The sequence below is a fragment of the Lagopus muta genome, chromosome 3 (assembly GCF_023343835.1).
Source record: "Lagopus muta isolate bLagMut1 chromosome 3, bLagMut1 primary, whole genome shotgun sequence".
Classification (NCBI taxonomy): domain Eukaryota; kingdom Metazoa; phylum Chordata; class Aves; order Galliformes; family Phasianidae; genus Lagopus; species Lagopus muta.
The window spans coordinates 85,466,929-85,492,092 of record NC_064435.1 but is presented as its reverse complement, the minus strand read 5'-3'; the positions used below and the strand labels follow the sequence as shown (position 1 = coordinate 85,492,092).

Here is a 25,164-nt window from a genome sequence, read left to right as displayed (position 1 = left end):
AACAGGACAAGAGCGGGTGGCCTCAAGTTGCACCAAGGGAGGTTCAGGTTGGATATCAGGAAAAATTTCCAAACTCGTTGATTCTGTGATTCTATGATTCCATGTGTTGTGTTCTAGTAGGGCAGGAAAGGCACAGAACTGTTTCCTGGGAAACAAGTGAAGTTGTGACTGATGCATGTTGTTAACTTTCCAGAAAGAGTACACTTCTTTTTTTTAAAGTGAAAAAAACATATGTAACAAATATGCCTGTTCCTTAGCACTACTCAGCACAACATGGTACTCCAGATTGGGCTTTCACAAAGCAGATAAACAGCAGAAATGACCAGAAGGGTTTACAGAACCTTGACGGCACCAGGTAGAGTGTAGATTTTGTTTTATTTGCTAGTATTTGCTATTTATACTGATCTGGTCATGCACGTTTCATTTCAAATTTAATCCCTGCACTTGAAATACTTTATCTTTGGAAGGAATTGCTCAGCAGACAGAAGCTGGACTCTCAGATCCTGTTTCCAGCTCTCCATTTGGTTCCTGGCTAATTATGTATATCCGTATCTCTAATCACAAGGAACCTATTACAACTTTTAATGGAGTAACCTCATCGCATCTCAGCAGAGTGAGAACTCTTCTTGCTACTTCCACTTCAGAGATTGGAACAGAACACTTTGTCAGCGGAGACTGCAAACTGGAACTGGCAGCAGGTTGCAGCAAAAGGCCAGCTGAAAACCGTGGTGGTGAGGGAACGGTACAGGTCTCTTGTTCAAAACGGAGCAAAATGGACAGAGAGGAAAGGAAGGAGGTGGAATTCAGACAGCCGGAGGCTGCTGCCAGTTCAGTTAACTGTGCTGAATTTCAGTCAGTGCCCTCACAACTACTCTATTTCACTCTTACAAGCTGTTAAGCGCAGTGACTTGGGCTAGCCAGAAAAAAAAAAATAATTAAAAAAAAAATCCTAAACACCTTTTTTCAAAGGTGCAGAAAGAGTTACACTTAATTAATTATCAAAAATTCATTAAAAAAAAATTCCTTTGCACATCACTTAATGCCACTGCTTAATTGACCTTAATAAGAAAGCCAGATATTTTAAAGCTCTGAAAATGACAGAGAAATGCTGATATTCCGCTTTCTCATAATAATGTTGATGATTATGTCTTTCAAATCCCATTCAGCAGTTTCTGATCTACTCAATACTTTCAGGAGAATGCCATTTCCCAGATTCATTAACGGCAGATTTTACACTCAAACCCTGTCCCCTGATGTTTGCAAAATGTCCCTGATCACGCAGGTTATCGTCCCAGCCCTAGTAAATCATCCCAGTTCTGGTTTGTTTTAACACTAAGCTTCTCTCATCTTCCGCTTCTGGTACAGTGTCCTCATGTCACCCTGAGGAAATATCAAGGAATCAAGAGGAGTTCTAGGGGAGAGCAGAGATAAAACAGGAGGAGAAATGCACAAAAGTATTTGTCTGCAATCCTATTACTAGAGAAAATGCTTTACAAGGTTACCTTGTGGGAAACATGCCCTGTCCAAGAGTAAAAAATCCTTCCCGCAGCTGTTCAGAAAAATCCCCAAGTATAAAACACTTCTTTGAAGCCAAATTAATGATCCACTGCACGTTAGAAAGCATTTCTTCTGACGTTTCTGTAGACATAACGTTCTTTCACCCTTTTGCCTTTCAGCAAAGCCTCAGGAACAGACTTGCTCAGACCGATAAAACCTCAGAATAGAAAACACCACCAGGGACCGCCACAATGGAAACTATAATGAAGGATATTCTTTCTATGTATCTTTAGGCTGAAAATCTGGGGATTCAAAGGATGTATTTTCTGTCCATTCTAATAGGAGTTAAGAATAGAAATGACAAAGAATGTGATTTCCTTCATCTGTTTTCTTAGTGTTTCCCCTTGGCTTTATCTGGTTAGTTTCCATTTTGCTTAGGGGAAAAGTTCTAATGTGTTTAATTGGGTATGAGGGGAACTGAAAGATGGCCTGTGTTTATAAATCGCAATACTCAATAACAAAAACCTTTTGCACAAGACAGCTACCTTGAAACAATGGTCTTCATGTAGGTCAAACTTCACCCTAGTCAACATAATAGAATTAAGAAAAACAAAACAAACAACACACACAAAAAACCCAAACAACCAAAAGCAACACCAAAATCACAACAAAACAACAGGAAGGCTAAAGAAAAAGACGTAACGTATAGCAGAGCCTATTTAGAGACCCAGAGGGGTACAAAAGCTTTCAAAAACCTTTCAGCTGAAGCCCCCAGTTACCAATGGAAGCTTGTGTCTCTCAGGCCTTTTGTAAATCCTGAAGACAATTAGCCCTAATAGCTCAGTGCCCACCCTCCGCTCACCTGTGCCTCTCCCTTGGGGACCAGGGTGCTATAGATCACCATTAATTTTCACCTAAAATTCTCCAAAACTTTGCATGTATTAGTATGTGGAATACACAAAATAATTTCCTCCTAGGTTCTTCAGTTGACCCGAGCGAGTATCCTAGGCAGACAGAGCTCCAAACATTGCCATTCTTTGGGAAGGACTCAGCTGAGATCCTGCACTCCCTTTCCTACCCACTTACAACTGCTCTAGTTCCTTAAATGGGAAGATGGCATCCAGCAGGCAGGTACAAGGACTCCTCCCAGTTATCATGCTTCAGCTAGAAATGGCTTTCCAATCTGCAGCTTCTGTTTCTCTAAGGTGCCCAGATTAACATTGGACATTGATTCTTTTATTTCCTACAAGGTCTCCCCATTGCAGCTTTTCTAGAGGAAACAGCACAGTTGTGCTGAAATTCCTCTAGACTCTTAAGTGTGAAATCTCTGCCTAAGAACATCTGAAACACAAGAGACTTCATCATGCCCAAATACCAGCGAGGGAGGACAAGCCATTGACTGCTTTGATGCACCAAGGGTTGCTTTCAGTGCCTCTGAATGTTGAGCAGGGTTGGACTTGTGTTCTTTTATGTGAAGCATTGCTTCAACCTTCATGTCCTTGAGCCAGTGATGATTTGGTCATTCTTAAACAATCTCCCAAGAAGCTTTAACTAAAACCCATTTTTGGCCTACAAAATGGGAGAGAACAGTTGTAATAGTGGCTTCAGACTAGCAAACAGATCCAAGGAACAAAAAGCTTTTATCAGTGCGCCTTCATGGGAGCCCTATGGAAATACTGAACATCCTAAGTTGGAAGGGAACCTCAAGTCCAACTCCTGGCTCCACAAAGGACCACCCAATATTCAAACTCCATGTCTGAGAGCATTGCTCAAACACTCCTTGAACACTGGCTGCTTGGGGCTGTAACCACAGCCCTGGGCAACCTGCTCCATGCCCACCACTCTCTGGTGCAGACCCTTTCCCTAAGCCCCAGCTGCCTCCTCTCCCCTGATGCAGCTCCATGCCATTCCTCAGGCCCTGTCTCTGTCACACAGAGCAGAGCTCAGCGCTGCCCTCCACTCCCTGTGAGGAGCTGCAGCCGACAACAGGCCTCCCCTCAGCTCCTCTGCTCTGGGCTGAACACATCAAGGGACTCCGTCCTCTTTGCCCTCTAGAGCCTTCGTCATCTTTGGAGTGAGTCCTCCATTGGATCCTCTCCAATACTTTTATGTCCTTCTTATATTTGTGGCACACAAAACTGCATGCAGCAAATTGCACACCACGCACATCATGGGACAAATTCTAACCTTAACTGTTGAGAAGCTTCAATCTATCCCAAATGCCACATTTTGACTGTAACAGACAGCAAACTCAGCTCCCAGACTTGCTTTCCTTCTCAGCCTGAGCACACAAGCACTACAAAACGGGCTTAAAATGTCTGGATGGTTCCCTACCACCACCCCAGCTCCTCTGGGCCTCATGAAATCCCCTTCCTCCCTCATTAATGAATGCTGGAGCCTGTAGAAAGCAGTACAGCATCACTGCAGTGCCTGGTGACCCCGAACAACCTCAACAGGTGCACAGCTCTTGCGGAAAACACATGTTGCTCTATCACTATTAATACACTGAGAGTGTGAATGGCATATGCATGTTTGTTTGCGTGGGGAGCATAAATTACGGAGTTCCTGGGTCTGCAGTCATCACCTTGCAGCTACAGTAAGTTTTCTGGGGAAAGCAGGGCATTTGGTCTAGGCATAAAACAGCACCAGCGCCTGCCAGCCACAGTGACACATGAGTGCCAAATCAGCACAGCATCCAGCTGAAGGTTTCAATGCTCCAGTGACCCAGAGGGTTCACCAACCAGGGAAGAAAACAGACAAATCACGTCGCCTCCAGACGGCCCGGGTGAAGTAATCCTGCCATCAACAGCTTCTTCCTGCACTGCTGCGTGTACCAGCTGCTTCCTCCCCGCACTGTTGGGTACAAGGCAGGAGCTGTTTATTGTTTTGAGTGCAAGAATGAAAAATTGCAAGTCAAACTGATTTCCTGGGAAGGGAAAAGAAGGGAAGTACAGTCAAACAGTTCCTCTACAAAGCACTGGCTCTGTGTTTACCATAGCAAAGACTTATCCCATGTGGCCAACTGCAGTTGGGTGATGTCCCTAGATCTGTACTTTAACTCTGAAGCCACACAGAGCAGAAAAATAAGGTCTACTCTGCAGCAAGCAAGGAGCACTGACTGAACTCATGGAGAGAAATCAGGGTACTTGCACAAGGCTGAAAACACCATTCCCTTTCAGCCTGACCACACAGCTGCTGCATGCACCCGAGCCACACTTGCTCACACCAGACAGGAGAAGGGAAGAGATGATACAAAGCTCATTTATTTCAGGACCTCTCAGTTCTGCATGCAGGTGAGAGGAAATGGTCGCCCCAAAATCTTTCCCTTACAGCTGGAAGATCTCTAGAAGGTGAGAAAGGTGTAGTTTCAAACTTCCCTGTGATCTTATCAGCTTGTGTTTTCATTGATGAGACTTCACTGCTCCTGCCACATGAAAGAGCTGGTTGAGTACTGCAGAACAAAAATAGAAAACACAAGGCAACTAGAACTATTTTTTTTCCCCTGAATTCATACAGCTGTGCCACAAATCTATACCTTCTCTAAATTACTGGTGAAAGAGAAAGATTATCCAAAGTACCTGCACTCTCCCTAGACCAAGTGCACAGTGACCAGAGAGCACAAGCCATAACAACAAGAAAGCTTGCATTCTCTCCATCTGTGAGAAAATAAAGCAAACCAAAAAGAAAAACACCTTTGCTGACAGCTTAAGGGAAGAAAGACTAGCTTTTTATTGCCCCAAAGGGGTCATGCCTGCGCTTGGTAAAACCATGGCCATTAGTAATGGAGAGTAACTGTAGGAAGTGTTACCCCCCATTATATCCTTTGCAGCCACTGGGCAGTCCAGACCTCACTCGGGTTGCATTTTCTCTGCACAGAGCTCTGGTGAAGAGGGTATTCCCACACCCCATTCCCCACTCCCTTTGCTGCACATAGGGATATTTCACAGCACTTCAGGCAACCGAAGCAAGAATGAGCCCAGATACGTCCCCTCCAAATGGTGACACAGCACAAATGCTGCCGGCCCTGATGCAACTAGTGAATGAAATCAGACCACTGTGCGGCCAGCTAGCCTTGGCTGATGAGACCAAGTTTATGTTTTCGTGGGAATCCCACAAATTCTATCTCATTTTTTGTGTGTCCCAGTCAGGTCCTTCTCATTCATGCTCCTGCTGGCCAGTCTGCAGCATAGGGCAGACTGAATCTCATACTTGCTTTGCTGGGGCAGGGATTCCTGTTCCTGTACCCACAGGCAACCTTCCCAGCCTCATGTGAGGTTCTCTCATGGATAAGCTGTGTGGCTGACAGGCTCTGAGTGTACAGCCTCAGTCCCACGGCAAGGCAGCAGCATGTGATACACAGGCAGAGGCTGTATCTGCTCTGTGAAGGCACAGACCTGGGTAGACCCAGCCAGTAGGCTGAAGCATTACATCCACGCCTACGACAGAGCCATTCCATGCACAGAGAAAAAATGCTCGAAGAAAACAGTTTTTTGCAGGCATGACAGCTGTTGCACAGCTTTTTGGCAGAAGCCACAATTCATACCACAGCCTTGTCACTCTCCACCCCTTTCCTGCAGCTCCTTTCCCTCACTATCACCTCCATCAAGCAAGCACTTCAGCAAGGTTTATGGCAGACCTATGACATCTTGGGATGGCTGCACAGCACCGCTCTTCTGATCCGTTTTCCTGCTGCCTTCTGCCTATTGGCATTTTTTTCTGGGCCACCTTTAGGCAAGGGCAAAGAAAAAAATGAAAAGATCTAAAAGCACTGGATGGTATACAGTCTTTCACTGTTCATTAATGACATAGCAATAGAAGCAGGTAGCAGCTGTGGCTCTCCAGCCCTTCCCATCCAGCTTGCTAATGCTTACTCCCTGCTTTTACACAATTGATTAATTTGAAAAAGAAAACCACCAAACTGTTTATCACAAAGGCATTCATTTAATTTAACTATCCACGAAGGCCTTGGATAGCATGCTTCACAGGTCCCATTCTCAGACTCATAATGATCAGCTCAGTCCCCTGCAGCCTCAAATCCCTTATTTAACAAGCACCTTTGGATCCAAGTACAATATTACACAGCTGACAAAGCAGCAATTAAAGAGAAATATTTTTAAAAGGTAGGGATGGTGAGAGAATAATCAGAGACACAATTGCCAGAACCCTGTGTTAACTGAGGACACTCTGGAGAAGTATGGATGATCCAGCCTCTTCACCACTTAATGTGAATAAACAGCTTATGAGTGGGAGAGGCTGAAAGGGGAGCAGCCTCCTTCCCTGTCACTAGAGAAGGCATGTGATGATCACTGAGCACAAGAAAAGCTCCAGTTTGTGAAATCACAGAAAGGAAGGAGCCTGCTTTTTGTCCCTGTGCCTTTCTAATGAGCTCCCAAGGAGAGGCTTCTGCAGCGGGCTGGGCACAGCCCTGCAGCCCCATCCTCAGCAACACCTGTGGGCTCTGCCCAGCAGAGCCGCCAGCACAGTGTGGTACATCGGCCTTTTTTGAGCCGTCTTCTGGGACCGCACGCTGTGTGCGAGCCTTTGATGCGCAGCAGAGCCCTGAGGTAGGGCTGACCCACCTTAACCTTTACACCATTGCACAATGGCTGGCGTGGTAAAATCCAAAAGCTGGCCATTAAGTTTGGTCCCTGGAAGCCTGTAGCTATGAAAGGCTGTATTTTTCAGTTAGCTGAGAAACAAAATAAACAGTGCAGGCTTGACCTCGCTCTTCTTTTGCCAGTAAAGCTCAACCAATGAGCAGAGAGAACAAAAAAAAAGAAAAAGCACAGAAGAAATACAGCAGAGTGCAACCCTTGCCCTCAGGCACGCAAGGGACTGACTCTTCCCTTGCACAAGTGCTGCCATACACCTCCCCAAACAGCTGGACACGCAGCCTCAAAGCTAATCTAAAGGTGCATACCTCGCAACAACAGAAATGGCCTGCACTGCTGTCCCTGGACAGGAGACAGATTTCCTTCTCAAGGATAGTTTTACAAGGGTTGGGCACTGGAGAATGGCTTCTGCCAGTTGAGAAAAACAGTTCTTATTGCATAAGTGTCACAACCCGTATTTTTCTCATAAAATCAACCTGGTGAAAGACCTACATGAAAGATAGTTCTGAGCTAAGTCTCTATCATTATAATAAAAACAAACTGAAAAGATACATATGACAATGCTACCTAAGGCTAAGTGACTTCTGAAAAGCAAAATCCAAGCTTTTCCATGAAGGGTTCAAAACCAGACCAGGCTTCATCACAGTAAGCAAGACAGTGTCACGGTCACTCAGGAGCGCATCAGGGGAATACAGCCTCTCTTCAGGCTGGCATCAACCACCCTGGCTTCTATAAACAAACTTATCACATGTTTCAAAGTAAATGAGAAGGGAAACAGGCCAGGAAATTATCCAATCTGGTTTTGAATGAGCGCTTCAAGCGACAGAGACCTCAGGAGTCCCATAGTTACCACTGCTAGGAGACGATCCACAGCTAAGAGAGGAATAAAGAGACCCACCCAAGTAAGAGAAGAGCTGCAAAGCTAAGGAACTAGGAGGTCATGAAACAAAATACGTTATTATTATTATTAAAAAAAAATAAAAATCAAAGTAGGAACTCCAAAGGAGAAAGAAAGAAATCTCCAGGATTAGCTGTGAGAAGTACAGAGAGATTCACTTTCTGAGTACCGCTTTACGAAATCTTACAGCACGATGACCTTTAAAAATAGTTTTATTTCCATAGCCAAAGCAGCACCACAACATGCAACAAATCATGTTACCATCTACCAAGAAGCTGAATGCACTGGCTTTCATGGGACTTCACGGTGCTCAGTAACTTGCAGGATTAGGTCCCTGCCAGCCAGCCACCAGGAAGGCACAGAGGAGAAAACACAGTAAAACAACCCTGCAGAGTTGTATTGTGCACAGTCTTTTACACATAAGTGCACTGGATCAGCCGTTCCAACTATGCCAATGTTCAACATACCACAATGGAATGACAACAGTCATAGAAGGTACTGGAGGCCTCTGAGAAATGCAGTTTCCCCTTGCTGTTTCCCAGGAGATTATAGCAAGCAACCAGGATCTTTTTGAGTGTTTTGGGGTGGAGGTTACCAATTTTTTTCACTGGCTGTGTGAGGTTTATTGTCATAGTTATCAAGAGCAATGGTTAGGTTATCTATCCTACCTATGCCTCTCCATAACCTCTACAAAGCCTACAAGCCCAAAGCATCACCTGCTCCGAATGGCTGTGTTGGGATTACATTGGTGAGGTTATGGTTGTCTCCCTTGCATCTCAAGTCACACTCACATTGAAACACATCTTTGAACCCATGCTCCTGGACTGTCAGCTTTTTAGGAAGAAAGACATGGTGCTGAGTGAGACAAGGCTGCAGGCAGGGGCTCTGAAGGGGGTGCAAAGATGAGATGGACGTTAGGGAAACAGCATCCTTGTACGTACAGGGAAGGAGTGCATAGGGAGACAAAGACAGCACTACTTTGCCATGCCCTGAAGTTTCAGCAGTTTCTTTTGGTGATTAGAGGAATTTCTAAAGCATTTTTGTTAAGAAAAGTGCTGTCACGTCTGGAGTAGGGAGATGCCATCTGAGGCATTTTCATGTGCTCCCTTCTTCCAGGGGCAGATATTAAGAATGCTCAGCACTGCAACTGCACAAGTAACATCAGTTTTATTATTATGGCTTTTCTATCAGTGTCTTTAAGCACATCGTACCAGACAAGAGAGAACTTGGGGGAAGAGATACCAGAGGAGTTGTCCACAGAGGGATGATGCAGTGGTCACCTGCAAAGGGATGCGATGCTCTGAGAACGGGTGAAAGAACAACAAAAACGATTAAGAAAAGGAAAGATGCTGTTTTTCTCCCCTTGCTGCTGCTCTATAGGCTGCTCATCTTCCAGCACAGCCTGCACAAGCAGCTCAGTCCAGTAGCCTTGCCAACCCTGAGAACTGTAAGGGATGCTTGTAGGTCAGGTTTGATCCTAAAGAGCCTGTGGGTGGGTGAACAAAGACGGAGAGGGCGTGTATGTAAAAATAAAAGACCGTGAGACACCTGGTTCTGAGTACTGCTCCAAGCCTATTCCTTTCAACGCCATTAATAGCACACCAGACTTCACAGAAACAAAAGCAAGCAGCAAAGCTCTTCCTCTCTCAAACAATAAACTAGAATAGTAAAACAGAAGCAAAGACTGACTCAGTTAGCCTGAGATCTTTTTGATAAAGGTTACTCAAATAAGCCACGTATGGAAGCTCTCCGTGTCTACAACATTTCTGCACTATTATTTGTAATAATATGACACCTCAGCTTGCGGAAGGTGCCACACTGGATACTAATAGCACACTTATTATTAGATTTTCTGCATGGTTACATAAGCCTGCAAAAGGGGAAAAATGTAAATGATTCAAGAAGATATTCTTCCTGTGGTTCTCATGAAGTCTTTAATATCTGAAGATTGAAGAAGATCCCTCCTGGCAAGAAACAATCAATTTTTATGCTTCATTAAAAGAGTTCTTTTAGTACTTTTAAGAAAATGCTTAAAGGCAAGTCAAGCGAAGAATGTATATATTTTCTTAATCTAAACAATTTGTGCTCAATTTTACTCTCAGATCTTTCTACCTCTTCCTCAAGGAAGACTAAGCTATGCGTGCAACTTTGTGTTTGCGTCTTCCTCACAGTATAACTCATAGAGATCGATGACATCTCATCCTATCCAAACCCACCTGTGTGAGTGGGCATGGAATTCAAAACAGGACAGAAGAAGGGCAAAAGCAAGTGGCTTCAACAGCGAGACAAGATTGCAGCCACTCGTAAGTCACTGTCAGCACAGCTGGAATAACTTCTCTGCGTCAGTGCCCTGGTGCTAGGTATACAAGAACCTGCCCAGCTGTGTGGCCACAAGCACATCTCTTCATTACTCAGAAATGCACAAGTCATAACAGTGATCTGGGAGGCGTGTGACTATCATACAGTCCTCACAGGACCCATTCCCCGAGGTCAGTCAGTGGCATGCGCTCATCCCCAAAGTCAGTGTCAGTAGCAGCCGGATCTAAGCCTGCTGCCCTCCGCATGGAAATGCTGCCTGGCATGATGCATGCCCAAAAGAATGGCAGGCTAATCCACTGCTATTAGCCAAACGTATCCGGTATGAGCTTACAGGTCGCTTGGTCGTATCAGAGCACTGCACACATGGTCACACAGAGCAGCAGATGCAGGAAGGGTTTACTATTCGCTGCACTGTCTGTCCATACCTGTCAATGAGCTGAAAGCTAATTTCAGCCTTCAAGTTGTCTCATACTTCACTGCTGTGCAAATGACAATACAGGCGCTGCTATTTGTGCGCAGGTCTGCTCACAGCTTAGGTAAGCGAGATAAATCATGTAACACAGATTTGGAGGGCTGGCTGGCAAGTAGCTGTGTGCAAGAATTACTGCTCTTTTCCCTGTAAGTAGAAATGGTGTCTAGCAAACTTACTTTTTTGGAGGACTCAGCATTCCTGCTCTCACGCATACAGAATGGGCTCCCAGCCCACGGCAAGCCTCTGGCAGCAGCAGGAACCAGGTGGCCATCACCAACATGGCAGAAAGCTTCGCCACTGTGCCACCAACTCGTCTAACCCCAGGTCACTCAGCTGGCATGACAGCTGGCTCACCTTGTCTCCAGTAGAGGTGTGGCTTCTACAAACACACGTAGTGACTTGCAAATTGCAAGCAAATACACCCAGTGCCTTTTCAGACACCCACTGAACTGCCCACATGCGGGAAGTTGCAGCGTACTGCATCGCTGTACCTTAATCTAGTGTAAAAGTAAAAATAAAAACCAAAATGATAAAAGAACTATTGCAAAGAGTAAACTGTGGCAAGGATTTTCTAGCAGCTGCAGCCAGGTGGTGGTACAGAAGTCCACGCTCAGCCTGGTTTCTTCACCTGAAGGACAGCAGGAATGAGCCATGCTCTGCCTCTGAGTCACACCCCAGGCAAGAAGACCCATGCAACTGCAGCAAAGCCAGGATGCAAAGAGCCAAGCTGTACATTCTGGGGAAGTAAAGGTGCTTTTTTTAAGCCTAAAGACCATAGTTTGAGGCTTCCACCTTGTGACCACTATTGGCAAGAAGCAAAATCACCTTGAAAATCTTTTGGGGTACTGCAGGTCCTCAACCCCTCAACAACTTCTGTAGTCTGGGAACACTTCAAAGAAAGCCTTTTCTGTTCCCGCTGCCCCATGAAGGCATCACTGAGTGCTGTGAAGAGAGGCAGATCTGCACAAGCATTGGAGAGCATCCTCTCACTTCATTGCTGAAAATGAGTTTTGTAAAGACCAGTAATTTCTACCTCACATTCTTATATTAACCTTCTAAATCCATTTGACCAAAAAAAGCAAAACAAAAAACAGGCTAAGCAGCTGCATCTGCCTGTTACTTAAGCAGAAGGCAGAGTTGTTCAGCACCTTTGAGTATGAGGCCAGCTTTATTTCGGGGTCTAACTTCAGTCTCCCCAAAGGAAGATTCAAAGGGTCAGGCTTTTCACACATAAAAGCAATAAAGCTGCCTGTATTAGTGAGCACACAACCCAAAACAGCTTTCTTGGAGTCGTTCATACTACCAGCATCCCACATCTAAGTAAGCAGTGCCAATCAGATGTAAATTATTTCAGGATTATTTACTACATTTGTTTAGAAAATCACCTTGCAAGTTATTTTTAAGCACTTTGTTTGCAAAGAACTGCAAGAATTGCCCTTAGGAAAGTGGATTTAATGGGCCATATTTTATTTTTCTAGAGAAACAGAAAATTCTGAATACAAAAACACAGAAAAACATGCTTGGAAACCTGCAAGTGAGGTAAAAGGCCCATTTGAAAACGCAGCTCTTTGATGAGAAATGCTTGCTTGCTCCTGATGCAGGTGGGAGCTACCCACATTCATGGGCGCATATGAAGCCAGAGAAAATAAAAAAGAACTACTCTGAAATGTCTTGACTAATATAATAGACCTAGATTGAATTTGTAAGCAAGTTATTATATTAATTATTTAGAGTACTGCTGTAAGAGGAGGTCGATTTTTGTGTGTGTGTGCACATTTGGATTTTTTCATACGTTTATAACTGCTGAGTTTTGTTCTTTGCCTTAGAAGAAAGGAGCTGACTCTGCCTTCATTTACACTGATCTAACTCTGAAATTCAACAGTTACACTGCTGTAAAATTACTATTACCGAGGGGAAGAGTATTCTAAAATTATCCTTTTGGCGGAGAGCACAGAGCCTGAAACACACAGTGCTTCCAGTACTGCTTTATCAGTACGGCGATCTCGGCAGTGCTGGTAATTCAGCCAGGAGAACCCGTGAAAGGCAGTTGTGTGCTGGCACACACCAGGCCACGCACAGCTCCTGCTTCTCGACTGGCCAGCGGCGACGTTGCTCTTAGTAACACGGCAAGATTGATTAGGTACAATAAAAAAAGGCATTTAGAAAGGCAGCGGGGGAATAAAGTTCCTCCCCTGTGAAAGCTGCTACCGTGCAGGGGAGTGAAAAATGCCAAGTTGTCAAAAAAGGGAAAGCGATAAAATATTCCAGGAACTGAACTAGTAAGTACATTCAGAGATCTGGTTATAATGAGAAAATCCTTGCTCTGCTCTGATCCAGGAGGAACGCAGTGTCACACCCCTGGTGAACCAGACACAAACCCACCGAGACCCTGTGCTGACATGGCAAGTGCTCTCACTGTCGTCACGATGTCTGCCTTTGAGATCTCACTCTGACTTCTGCTGTCCCCTCGCTCCTGTCAGCACAGGCCAGCCAGCAGATGGACTGACAGACAGACGGACAGGTCTCCCTGGGCAGCTGCTCTCCTTCAGGAGGCTCCAGCAGATACCCCAGCAACATGCAGGGAGCTGGGGGCTGCAATGAACCAGCCCTTTCTCGGATGGTCCCCTGCCCCAGCTCTAAACCTTTGGGGCTGTTTTGTGATATCCACAATCAGAAACTGGCTTTTCTCTGGGATGGTAGGGCAGAGAGGAGCAGTCTTGCTGAAAAGCACAGGCAGCTCCTTTCCAGCATGCTCCCATAGTGGGAGTAATGGGTCAGGATCAGCACCTCTGCCTACAACTGGAGCACCTCTCCTATAAAGAAAGGTTGAGGGAACTGGGCTTGTTCAGCTTGGAAAAGAGTAGGCTCTGGGGAGACCTCACTATGGCCTTTCAATACTTGAAGGGAGTGTATAAACAGGAGGAGGAACAGTGTTTGTGAGGGACAGCAATAGGACAACAGGGAATGGTTTTAAACTAAGACAGGGGAGGTTTAGGTTAGATATTAGGAGAAAGTTTTTCACACAGAGGGTGGTGAAGCACTGGAACAGGTTGCCCAAGGAGGTTGTGGATGCCCCATCCCTGGAGGCATTCAAGGCCAGGCTGGATGTGGCTCTGCGCAGCCTGGTCTGCTGGTTGGCAGCCCTGCACACAGCAGGGGGTTGGAAGTGGGTGAACATTGTGGTCCTTTTCAACCCAGGCCATTCTATGATTCTGTGATTCTATGAATGCTGTGTACTCACAGACACCTTGTCATCCTTCCCATCATAAACCTCTGCAGTAGACAAGAATGGCACTTACAATCTCATCTGGATCCAGGCTCATCTCTCAAATGCACCCTGGCACATCACAGTAACAAAACCATCACCACAAACATGCTGGTCGCAGAAGGCTCCAAACCTGTTGGCTAACCTCAATGTGACAAAAGCTGGTGTCACAGCACCGATGTTTCACTTGTCTGCCAGAAGGTGATTCACAACAGGCAGGTGGTGAGCGCCCTGCTGGGGACCAGTGCCCCTTTCGTAGGCTTAGGTCATTTGTGGGGCTGCATAACCCCTCTTCGCTCCTTGGTGTGCATTCTGAACCTATCCACCCGTCTCTCTGCACTGAGACAGCTACACGTACGCACACTGTACATACAAAGAAATGCAGATCAGACCGGCTTTCCTGCACGGCCCCGCAGAGACAAGTTTGCAGAGCCGCTTTAAATATCTCCCTTATTCAGAACACAGATTGGCTCGGCGAGGTGGTATATACACATTACTCTGTATACTGTGGATGTGTGAACATATGTTTGATAGCTAGCTCCCCCTATTCCGATACATAAAAACGAGTGCAAGTACACGCTTGTTCTTTTAAAACCTCACCGCTGCTGACTCGAGCAGCGGTTCCCTGCAGGAATCTCACCCCTGCCCCTTCCTCCCCGGGGAGGCAGCAGGACTGCGGCTGGCTGCGAGCAGAGCACGATGCTGCGAGCATCAGCCAGAGGGGGCTGCGAGCGTGTGCCGTGCGCTGCCGCCGCCGCCGGGGCTGCGCTGCCTACTGTGCGAGAGGCTTTTCTCGCTTGCGTAAATCATTTCTTGAAATAATAACGCTTAAAATAGTTCAGCAAGTCTCCAGGTTTCTCGCTTAAAAAAAAAAAAAAAAAAATCACGCGGAATTATGCATCCAGCACTGCACACGCAGAGCAGCACGCTGCTGAGTACCTGCGCCTGAGACCGCAGGCGGAACGCGATTGGATTCCGATGGCACCAAACCCGCAGCGCTGGGGCTGCGCGTCCCTTCCCCGAACCGCCCTCACCTCAGGTTGTGAGCGCAGGCTCTGGCTGTCGGCGTTTGCTCACTCGGCTGGATGCTAACGGTGAAGAAAGGGGCCAGACTGCTCGGGATAATGCATTGGACGGTGATAAAAATGTTTCCATGGAGCTGTACAGCAAAACAAAAATTGCTGCCCTTTTATCTGATGTGCACACATTTCATACTTGCAATATGTCTAAAGTGATTTTATGACTAAATCCTGGGAAAAATGCAAAGAATGCTTGGCTAGAAGCATACTTTTCCAGTAAAAACACAACATGGCTTATTAACTGCGGCACTTGGAGGAGGCTGTTCAGCATGAAGTGCATTTTTTCAGCTCCAGACCGAAAACATGTGTTTGGCTATACGTTTTCTTTGGCTTTGGGCACCAATTTGACTGACTGTATCAGAGGGGTCTCAGAACCCTTTCAGTGCAGGCTAGCACCAGCACAAATGAAGCAGCATTCTATTAAATGTGTCCGGGTATCACTGCTAAAGGCAAGGTTAAAACCTCCTGACTTTTTCAGAATATATTAAGGAGGAATAATAGAAACAAAAAGCTCCATTAGGTACCTCGTTAAGATTTTTGTAGTTGCTGATCAGCAGCAACCTTGTTATGGCAACACTTTTCAAAGTCACTGCGAGAAATGTTAATTGTGGCGATGGCGGGTGGGGACACCGCACAATGCGCTGCAAGAGCGGCACTATTAGTGCTACCGTGAGAACACATCATGCCATCCCCATTCTATCTTTGCATGCTGGTGGGTGTAGGGTGATGTGACTCCGAATGATGTCAGATTACCCAGCCTACATTTTTCTTGGAAAGAAGCTCCTTCCTCCATTTCTCTAGCGGAAGGCCTCGGAAATACCAAGCTTAGGAGAGCTAGCTGAGCTGCATCGGGCTCTGAGGACATCTCCATGCTGCCTGGAATTTCTTCATCAGGACAAGGAGAAGGAACGTGCTGCTCCAATGCCTGGAAACACTTGAACGTGCTTACTGGGGCCTGTGAAACCAGAAGAGCAGATAACAAGGCTTGGTTTTCTGGACTAATCCCCAGGAAGCAGGATTTCACTGCCCAGGGTAGGTTGGGCTCCAGGCAATCTTGGGCACGTTTGTAAGCGGGGTCATATTGTCGCTCCTCTGCTCTCCCATTAAAATACTAATTGTGAAAGCTTTTGTCTCTAATCTGCATCTCACAATCAGGCAATGCTGCACAAAGGGGAAGAGTGCAACTCGGTCCAACATACCTACAGGCTACACTGTCTCCTCAGCATGCAGCTACTACTCATGAAACTGCCCAAGATAGATCTTGTCAGGAAACGCAATCAAATAATGGGTTTTGCTTTGAGCCAGCAGTGAGTTTGTACTTCTTTGCTCCCCCCATTCCCCAGTGCACTGTGAGAAGCTGAGCAATGGACTGGTGCCCACAGTTCTGGGGCCAGCCTGGGCACATCGGCCTGGGTTGCACCAACTGCTCTGGGCAGTAAAACCGCACCGGGCAGCAACACTGTGCTGTTAAATGCAAAGAGAGAGCACGCTTCCACCCCAACAGACAGACACTCACTGCAGGACAGGTGGCCAGACCATGAGGATTAGTCAGCTCACGTTTGAGCCAAAGACAAAATATTTTAAAGTCCATTCAGGGGCACGACACACTCCTCTGTTGGCTGGCACTGCCTATGCTGAGCTAGGCAGCGATCAGAATACTGCACTCCCTGTGTGAAAAGATGGGGTCAGATTTTTTCTGACTACTTTCTGGTATGCTGTCATGGGTGGGGAGGCGGAGAGATGCAATGTAGCCCAGTTCAGCCTTCCATGCTACACCACACATCATACTTCTCACCCCTCTCTTTTACCTGTCCTGAAAGGAGAGCAGAGCTCTGTGGATGCCACCAGAGCTGTGAGACTGGGCCTACATGATCACTTCACTTCCAGCTTTTCAGATGACAGCTTCTCAAAACGACAAAAGGAACCACATACACCATGTTGAGAAGCGTTTGTTTCTCTTCTGGAAGGCTACACTCACTGTAAAGACAGAAATCAGCCCATATTTTTTTCCTCTAGAAAAATAAGATGCAGTATTTTTTTCTCTTGGATGAAGGCAACGAAGGGAAAAATGCTACTTCTGAAACCTGGAAGTTTTTTACTCTTTTAGTGTCTTTCCAATGTGCACTGAAGCTTTAAAGATTAATTCTGAACCTCCTTAAAAAATGAAAGAAAAAAGAAGTTTTCAAATTCGATAATTCTTCCCACACAGGTACACCCTTGCCTTGCCACAGAAACATACACTCGCATGTGCAGACTTTTCTGACAGTCACATGCACAGGACATGAAGCCTGTCCTGTGGTCTGTGTGGAAATCCCAGTAACACTGCTGGGAGATGAAGGCATGGAAAGAAGGGACAAAGCAGCCTTCAGCAGGTGGCTGTGTCAGGACAACACCTCAGCTCTTCCCACAAATCTGAGTATTTAAATGTAAGGGGAAAAGTACGAGTAACACCATCTTCTTTGAAGCGAGTCTGTTGGCAACTGCAGACGTGCTAATGTGTGTGCGTGTAAAAGGAAAAGATTACTTATCACACACCGAAACATGTATTTTTGTTCATCACAAGACTGGCATGTGGGGTTTTCCCTTTGCTAAACAGCCCCACTCCTCGTGGCCATCCCTCAGCTTCTAGCATTTCTGCCTGCTTCTCCTATACTCCATTGGTGACTGCGCTTCACTCCTGAAATGCAGTTAGCAGTGAACCGTTTATACCTCATCCAAGATGCTAGTCCCACACTTGGCACAGCTGATGAGTCCTAAAGGGAGCTACTGCCATGTAAGGCTGCTCGGCTGTGCACTTAGTGCCACCTCATCCGTATCAGTGTCCCATTTACCTTTACAGCTACAACCCAGGCTCGCTGATACACCATCCACAAATGTCAGACCAAGCTCTGAGCTGTCGATTGCTCACTTCCTTTGCCTCTTAGCTCTGCAAGAGAATATTCTGCTGATCCACAGCAATTTTTCTGATGCTTCTTAATTTTTGTGTGCTTACCCTGGGCTGCAAAATGGCACTTTGCACATTACGGTTTGTAGTGAAACAGGCAATTTTTCTCCAAGCACCTTTCTTGCTCCTTTATTCCTCTCTATTTTAAGCAACTTTCAGATGAGAACAATGTCAGACTGACAGCTCTGGAGACCAGAGTATTTCAGGGAGAGGAGCCAAGCACAACTCCCTTCCTCTACTAACAGCTAAGGCAAGCTCTGTACTGCAAGAAACTGCACGCTCTTTCAGCTGGCGTTAGTCAGTGGAAGTCCCTGTTCACCAAAATAATGTGCTGGGCAGGTACAAGAACAAACTTACCCATTCAAAATGCTTCAAGGGACCAGGACTCGTATTCACTCATCTAGAGGGACGAATCACACTGCCCAAGAGTTTGCTCTCCATTCCCACACAGTATTATACCTCTGCAGAGCATGAACAGAGGTGGTCTTACAATCACAGAATGATTTGAGTTGGATGGGAAGACGGTGTAGTTCCAAACCGCCTGCCATGGGCAGGGATAGCTCTCAGCAGATCAAGCTGCCCAGGGCCCCATCCAACCTGGCCTCGAACACCTCCACAGATGGGGCATCCTCAGCTGCTCTGGGCAGCCCGTGCCACTGCCTGAACAGCCTCACAGTGAAAAATTTATTCCCAATATTCAATCTCAATCTACCCTTGTTTAGTTTAAGGCCATCACCTCTTGTCCTATCCCCCCCTTCCCTGATGGAATCCCTCTCCAGCTTTCCTGCAGTCCCCCTTCAAATACTGGAAGGCCACAATGGGGTCTCCCTGGGGTCTTCTCTTCTCCAGACTGAACAAGCCCAACTCTCTCAGCCTCTCTTCAGAGGAGAGATGCTTCAGCCTTCTGAGAATCCTTGTGGCCTACTCTGGAGTTATTCCAACAGCTCCATGGCCTCTTACCTTAAATTAGTTCACCAAAGGATGGTGAAGAGAGCTACTTCATAGATTATTCCTTTGAGATCCAACTTAACAACAGATAGTCAATTTAAAAGCTATCCCAGAAATTGAGCCTAACAGGACTACTTACAGAAAAGCTCCAAGTAATATCATAAGGACTGTATTTTTTATTGAAGTCTACACAACTTAACAGGAACACGGCTCCAATTTGTATATCTTGTTTTGAAATTCAGTTTAATCTTTGCTGTTTTGTTAAGTAAAAAGCTGAAAAAAGCCACCACTTTTCTCCCAAATTTGGAATGTGCTTTAATTCAATAGATTCAACACCATTTTTGAGTGACTTTTGTCTTGCATTACTCACAAAGACACAATGCTTCCTGAGAATTGACCCCAGCTGCTCCTTCAGAACGGGCTTACAGACAAAGAGAACAGGAACACATTAAAAAGCAGGAGTGTATTTCATTATTTACAAGCATTACTAAGTGCCACTACAAGATGACAAAAAAACCAGTAAATCAGACAACCAAAACCCAGTGTACAACTAAGTGATAAAACCAGCCTTTAAAATCTTGATTTCTAGGCCAAACCCTATTTTAGGGCTGTTAAAGCAGTCCAACAGCTGGCAGAAGCTAAGATGTGCATAGTGACCAATGGCTGCTTTAGTTCACCAATGTCCATCACACCATTTGATTACGTATAGTCTGCATCAGTCATTTAATAAAGGAGAAGTAAAGCCATTTTAATAGAATATAGCTTGCAGGATCAATACTTCCTGCTAAGGAAATAAATGTTTTGACAACACCTCGATATATATTTCTTTCCAGACGTCTGCCGCCATCCTGCTACTTAGGTGGCAGCAGGAAATGCTTAACCTTGCTTTTCAGAGACCCTAAAAACCCCGTAAAACCAGCCATGACATGTAAACTGTACAGGGGGCTCTAAGAGAGAGCAGCACTCATGATGCTGCCAGTGTGGTGTGGTCTGCACACTGTAATGAAGCTTGGCACTAGGAAGCCTATATGGGGTCACCTGGTCTCTTCTATACTCGGTGCAAAGCATCAGAGGATGCAAACCCTGGAAATTCTGAGTGTGCCAGCAACAGGCTATTTTCTCTGTGAAATTACCTAGCACGGACCTGAAAGGAAGGAGGCAATAGCTTTATATCCTTCATTCACCCATGGAGTGACAGAGTGCACATCAGCCATTCAAAGCCTCACAGTCCCAGCAGTGCAGAGAGCCTAGCAGGGAGGAAGAATTACGCTGGATATGGTGCCACAAACACAACCATCACTACTGGGTTATTAAAAAAATAAAACCCCTACTTTTCACCATACATGTTGCAGCTTTCTAGTCATGCACTCACAAATTAGCCTTATGTCCATACAGGAAAACAGAGACACAAGAGACCAAGCATCCACATGAAAAGCACAATTTATGAACTCGTGGATTGCTGAGATACAGCAGAGCAGTGAATGAGTAAACCAGACCCGTTTGCTCAGCCTTTCTCACTGGCAGCAGCTGTCTGCTGCCTGCCAATAGCTTTTCCTCTGACTCTGAGAACGGCCCTATCAGCCTGTTCCAAGTCGAGCATAAAAAGTTTATCACCAGGTAGTTTTACAGCAAGGCAACTTGTGCGCTCTTTCGCAATGTTTCAGTGAGTGCAGCAAGCAGAGGCAGCTGCAGGGCAGAAACATTAACAGCAAGGGATTTTTGTGCTTCGGTGAGGAAACTCCTATTCAAATATATGCTAAAATGCAGCACTATCAGAAATCCCCGGGCCATTTCTAGCCATTGTCAGTGTTTGTACCTCCACTGATAGCACTGCAAAGGGTAAAATCACCTGGAAGGGGATGCTATGGTCCCCTCTGGGGCAGTATCCTGGGGCACTCAGCCTCTGTCAGGGCTTGTTTAAAAGATTCAAGTGACATGGCTTCCATCCCGTCCTACCAGGGATTATCCCACAATCTAGCAGATCTCACTAGCTGGAAGTGCTTCTGGATGTCAGCCTGGATTTTTTGTACCTAGAAATGCCTAGTCACACTGCTTGGACCACCCAAACCAGCTCCTCTCCAGATTTGGATACTGAAGTACAGGATCGGTAGTTTTAGCATCACCCTCGTCCTTTTCCCTCTCCTCTCTCATTCAGACAAACCATTTGTATTTAATTCTTAATCTCTCTTCTTCTCTAGCATATTAATCACTTTCGTTGCAGCCGTCTGAATTCTCTGAGATTTGCCAAAGTCTTTCTGGTAATGACAGACTCATGCACACATGAACTTTGTATCTCCTAAAGCTCTGTCTGATAAAAGACACAGACCATTATGCACGCACACAGAAACATGCCAGACGTTTTCCAAATTCATTCTTTTTATAGAAAGAGCTTAACTTCTCTCAGGCAGGAAGTAAAAGGCGTTTGTCTTTCTAAGTCCCCTAGCAGAGGTGGAAAAGTAACATACTGTACTTCTTTCAGATAAATAGCTAACAGGCTCCCAACTGCTTTCCACTACTGCTCATTCTGTCTTGCAAAGGCAGCATATTTATCGATGCCTTCCTTTTCCAGGTCTCTAAGGAAGCTCATGTGGAAACTTCATGTTCTGGTTTTCAGAAACTGCTCAACTTGCCTTGGTTCAGCTAGCTGCTTAAGGACATCTCATACTCGTCCCTCACACTCTTCCTGGGCTTCTTTTCACTATGAAAACTGGATTGTGAATGGGTAACAAATATGAATAAGGAAAGACACGCATAAGGAAACCTCATTCAACACTACCCTTCTTTAGTATTTTAGAACCTCAGGTTACTGATGGATGACAAAATACAGCAGAGAAAGATGCTACCTTAGGGTAAAACTTTACCCTAGGGTAAAACTTGTGCCATCTTGATGTGCAATTATATCTCTGCACCATCAGAGACTGGGATGAGCAAGTGTGCCACTGATCTCTGCGCAGCAGCTGCCTTTTCCCCAGATGGGCTCCTACACAGTGTACACTCTAAATGTTTAATCCTGAATGCTTTAAGTGTTGAAAGGTATTCAGCAAGTACCAGGTATCATGTAAGATTAACTTCCCAGCTATAGTTCAGGGTCAAGTATACGACCATGACCATGATTTTGCAGACAGATAAATTCATGTGACTTCAAGTTCCGTTAAATGCAACAAGAATAGCAAAAAAAAGAAAGGGGGGGAAAAGAGCATGTGCCATATCCAAATGCCCTTTTAACTGAAAACTCATTCACCACAAGGCAGGGCAGAGAGAGAACAGCCTTTGCAGGTTGACGCCACTGAACTACAGGCAAGTTCTCTGCTCTAGCAAGATGACTCCCAGCATCTAGCATCACAGATCATTTTATTTCTCACAAACGTCCAGGGCACTTTCACAGCGACAGAATTGAAAAATAAACAAATAAATAAACGAAACAGCCACTGAAAATCTTACTATTTACTTCACTTTTCTCATCTACTTGTAAGCTCACAGTATCAAACAGGCATTTTTATTCAAAAGTTAGAAGAAGTGAACCCAAACTCTGCATCTCTTGCTCGTTTCATATGAACAAAGCGTGTACATGCAAATATCCCGAGCATAAAGAAAAACTCTTGAAGTCATTATCACATTATTTGTACCCTGAAGCGAGTCATAATTTGTATGCACCCTGCCAAGTACTTTCTGTCAAAGCTGAAGTAATTATTGGGATGTATGAAAGCAGGTGTCACTTCTGGCAAGTTGTAAGATGGCTTTATATTCTCAGTTGCAATGGGATAAAAATGATCCCTAAAAAGAGCGTAGCAGGCCATTACTTCACATCCAGTCTCTATGTGAAACTAACAGTTGCTGCTTGTACTTCGGTTATTTTTTTTTTCCTCCTCGGGATTTTAATTAAAGATTCAAGCTACTAAAAGACAAAAACTAAAAATACGTGCAAAATCAATCCCGTTTTGCATAATTTCTGTTCAGTTTCATAACCAACTGTCAAGCCATCTGACCCTGATTTGCATGCGCTCCAAGGCAGGCAGCTGAACTCGCTTCCACGTCCCCGTCCCCGCTCACTCCCACACACGAACCTCTGGCTTCTCACAGGAATCTGTGCTGCAGCACTTCAGGACAGAGGGGACGCTGACTGTTATGATTACGGGGCCAAAGCGTTTCCAACTTAGGTGCCTGCATTTAAACACCAAACTCCATGTTTAGGCATCTGAACGAGCAGCTACTGTTTCAAAGGTGCTGGGCACCCTGCATCTCCCTGTTTGTTTCTGTCAAACTTGCCAAAAAGAACATCTGCTTTTAATTAATTCTCAGAGAGCTGCAGGTACGCAGGAACTTTGAAAACCGTCCCACTTAGTGCAGTCCCTAAAGATACATCCAGGTGCCTACCTCTAGGCAGTCGACTTCTAAAATGCTGAAAAAGGAAAACCAGCATTGTTGTGTATAAATAGATATGTTTCACATACAGATAAAGGCAAAGCCTTTGGATTCGTGTTCCATACTTGATATATGACGTGATGTAAAAGCAAGTAGATATGAACTGGAAAACAGCGTTGCATGTTGCAACTGGAACTGAACATTGTTAATAATTAACATAATTGTAGTGTTCAGGGAAACTTTCTTCCAAAGATGCTCCTCTTCCTTGGATAAGCAAGCAACCAACCAAATCAGCCCTCAAAAGGAGATGCACTATGCAAACACTGTAGGGAAACTGGAAATTTACTAGTGTATTTATTATGTAAGTTTATTTTCTTTTTCTTTCATTCAGACAGACACCCACATTCTTGACAGTGTAGAGCTTGAAAAGTTTTTTTTTTTTTTTTTTAATTTAAAAACTGCAAACAGAAGAAAAGCACAGGCTGCCACCTGCCTCTGCATATCTTCAGAGCGTGCATTTGTGCTTCTGTGCATGATGCAACTGACTACCCCAAAAGAAAAATACCCAAACACAGTAGCAATATTCTGCCCTACAACAAGGCTCCAACTTAAAAGGCAACAACATGAGAATGCACGTCTGCACGTGCATAAAATGCTGTCCTGAACCACAGAGCAGGGACGATGCAGTCAATGGAAAGTTACTGCTCTGGGCCTGTCCTATTTCTTACTGAGACCTGCCAGGTAAGTGCATGCTTCTGTGTGCACATGTTGTCAATGTGCAAGATCACAGTGATGCTTCAGATTTATAAAAAACCTCACAAACTAGGTTTACAGTATACACACAGCCTGTACCTGTGCAGTGCAAAAGTTGGTATTTCCACACCTGAACCCACGGAGTTTCACATGCTGCACTATGGCTCCAACTGAGCTGCCAGAGGCACAAAAAGCACAGGACAAAAACAACATTGTCACCATTGTTATTTTGTTTGTTCAAAGCCTCGTATTCCAATCAGGAAAGAAAAGGAGAGAAAAAAAATAGCAGTTCTACATTAGGATTATATAAGGAGGACATAAAACAAGCCACATCTGCTGCCCCATTGTGAAGGTCTGGCTCCCAGCAGAACCAGGATCAGGACAAGGACCATGACCACCCTTGGACCAGCCCTGACTACAGCATCACCAAGAAGACTAGCTTTGCCAGCTGTTTCCCTTCACTGTCATTGCAAAACTTCTGTCGTCACATGTTTATTTGTCACATATTAGGATTGGGAGGGCATTAGGCAAAGTCAGCCATCACTCAGTAGAGCAGGTTTCAGCCATGTGTCAGACTACTGCACCATCCTTCACAGCAAGTATTAGCAGGACACCTCTCCATTCTGACTTCATCAAAACACTTTCTTCAGTGCACAGGATAATACGTAGAATCACAGAATCACCAAAGTTGGAAACAGACCTCCAAGATCATCCAGGTCAACTGTCCACCTATCACCAACATTTCCCACTAAACCATGTCCCTCAGTACAACATCTAAATATTTCCTGAACACCTCCAGGGATGGTGACTCCACCACCTCCCCGGGCAGCCCGTTCCAGTGCCTGACCACTCTTTTGAAGAATAAGCTTTTCCTGTTCCTTTAAGACCTAAATGGAAAGTATCTATCCAAACCAAATGTTCTGGTGAGAAACTCTAAACTGCCAAAAACTTGGACAAAGCAGGTGAGATGACATATGCATGCCTACCTCTGCAGCCCCACATCAGAGAGAGAACA

General features: G+C 45.3%; 1 protein-coding gene across 12 annotated transcripts in view; it reads right to left on the bottom strand.

Annotated features, from left to right (window-relative positions):
* The window catches only part of ATXN1 (ataxin 1), a 202,629-nt gene that overhangs the window by 36,875 nt on the left and 140,590 nt on the right, over positions 1 to 25,164 (bottom strand). The window contains exon 1 of one of the 12 annotated variants that reach the window (XM_048940518.1): positions 15,098 to 17,699. The exons of 10 other annotated variants lie outside the window; for them this stretch is intronic. The gene's annotated coding sequence lies outside the window, so the exon portion shown is untranslated. Of the gene's footprint in view, positions 1 to 6,133; positions 6,819 to 15,097; positions 17,700 to 25,164 lie in introns of those variants that run through there. One more of the 12 variants, XM_048940519.1, reaches the window with a different exon arrangement.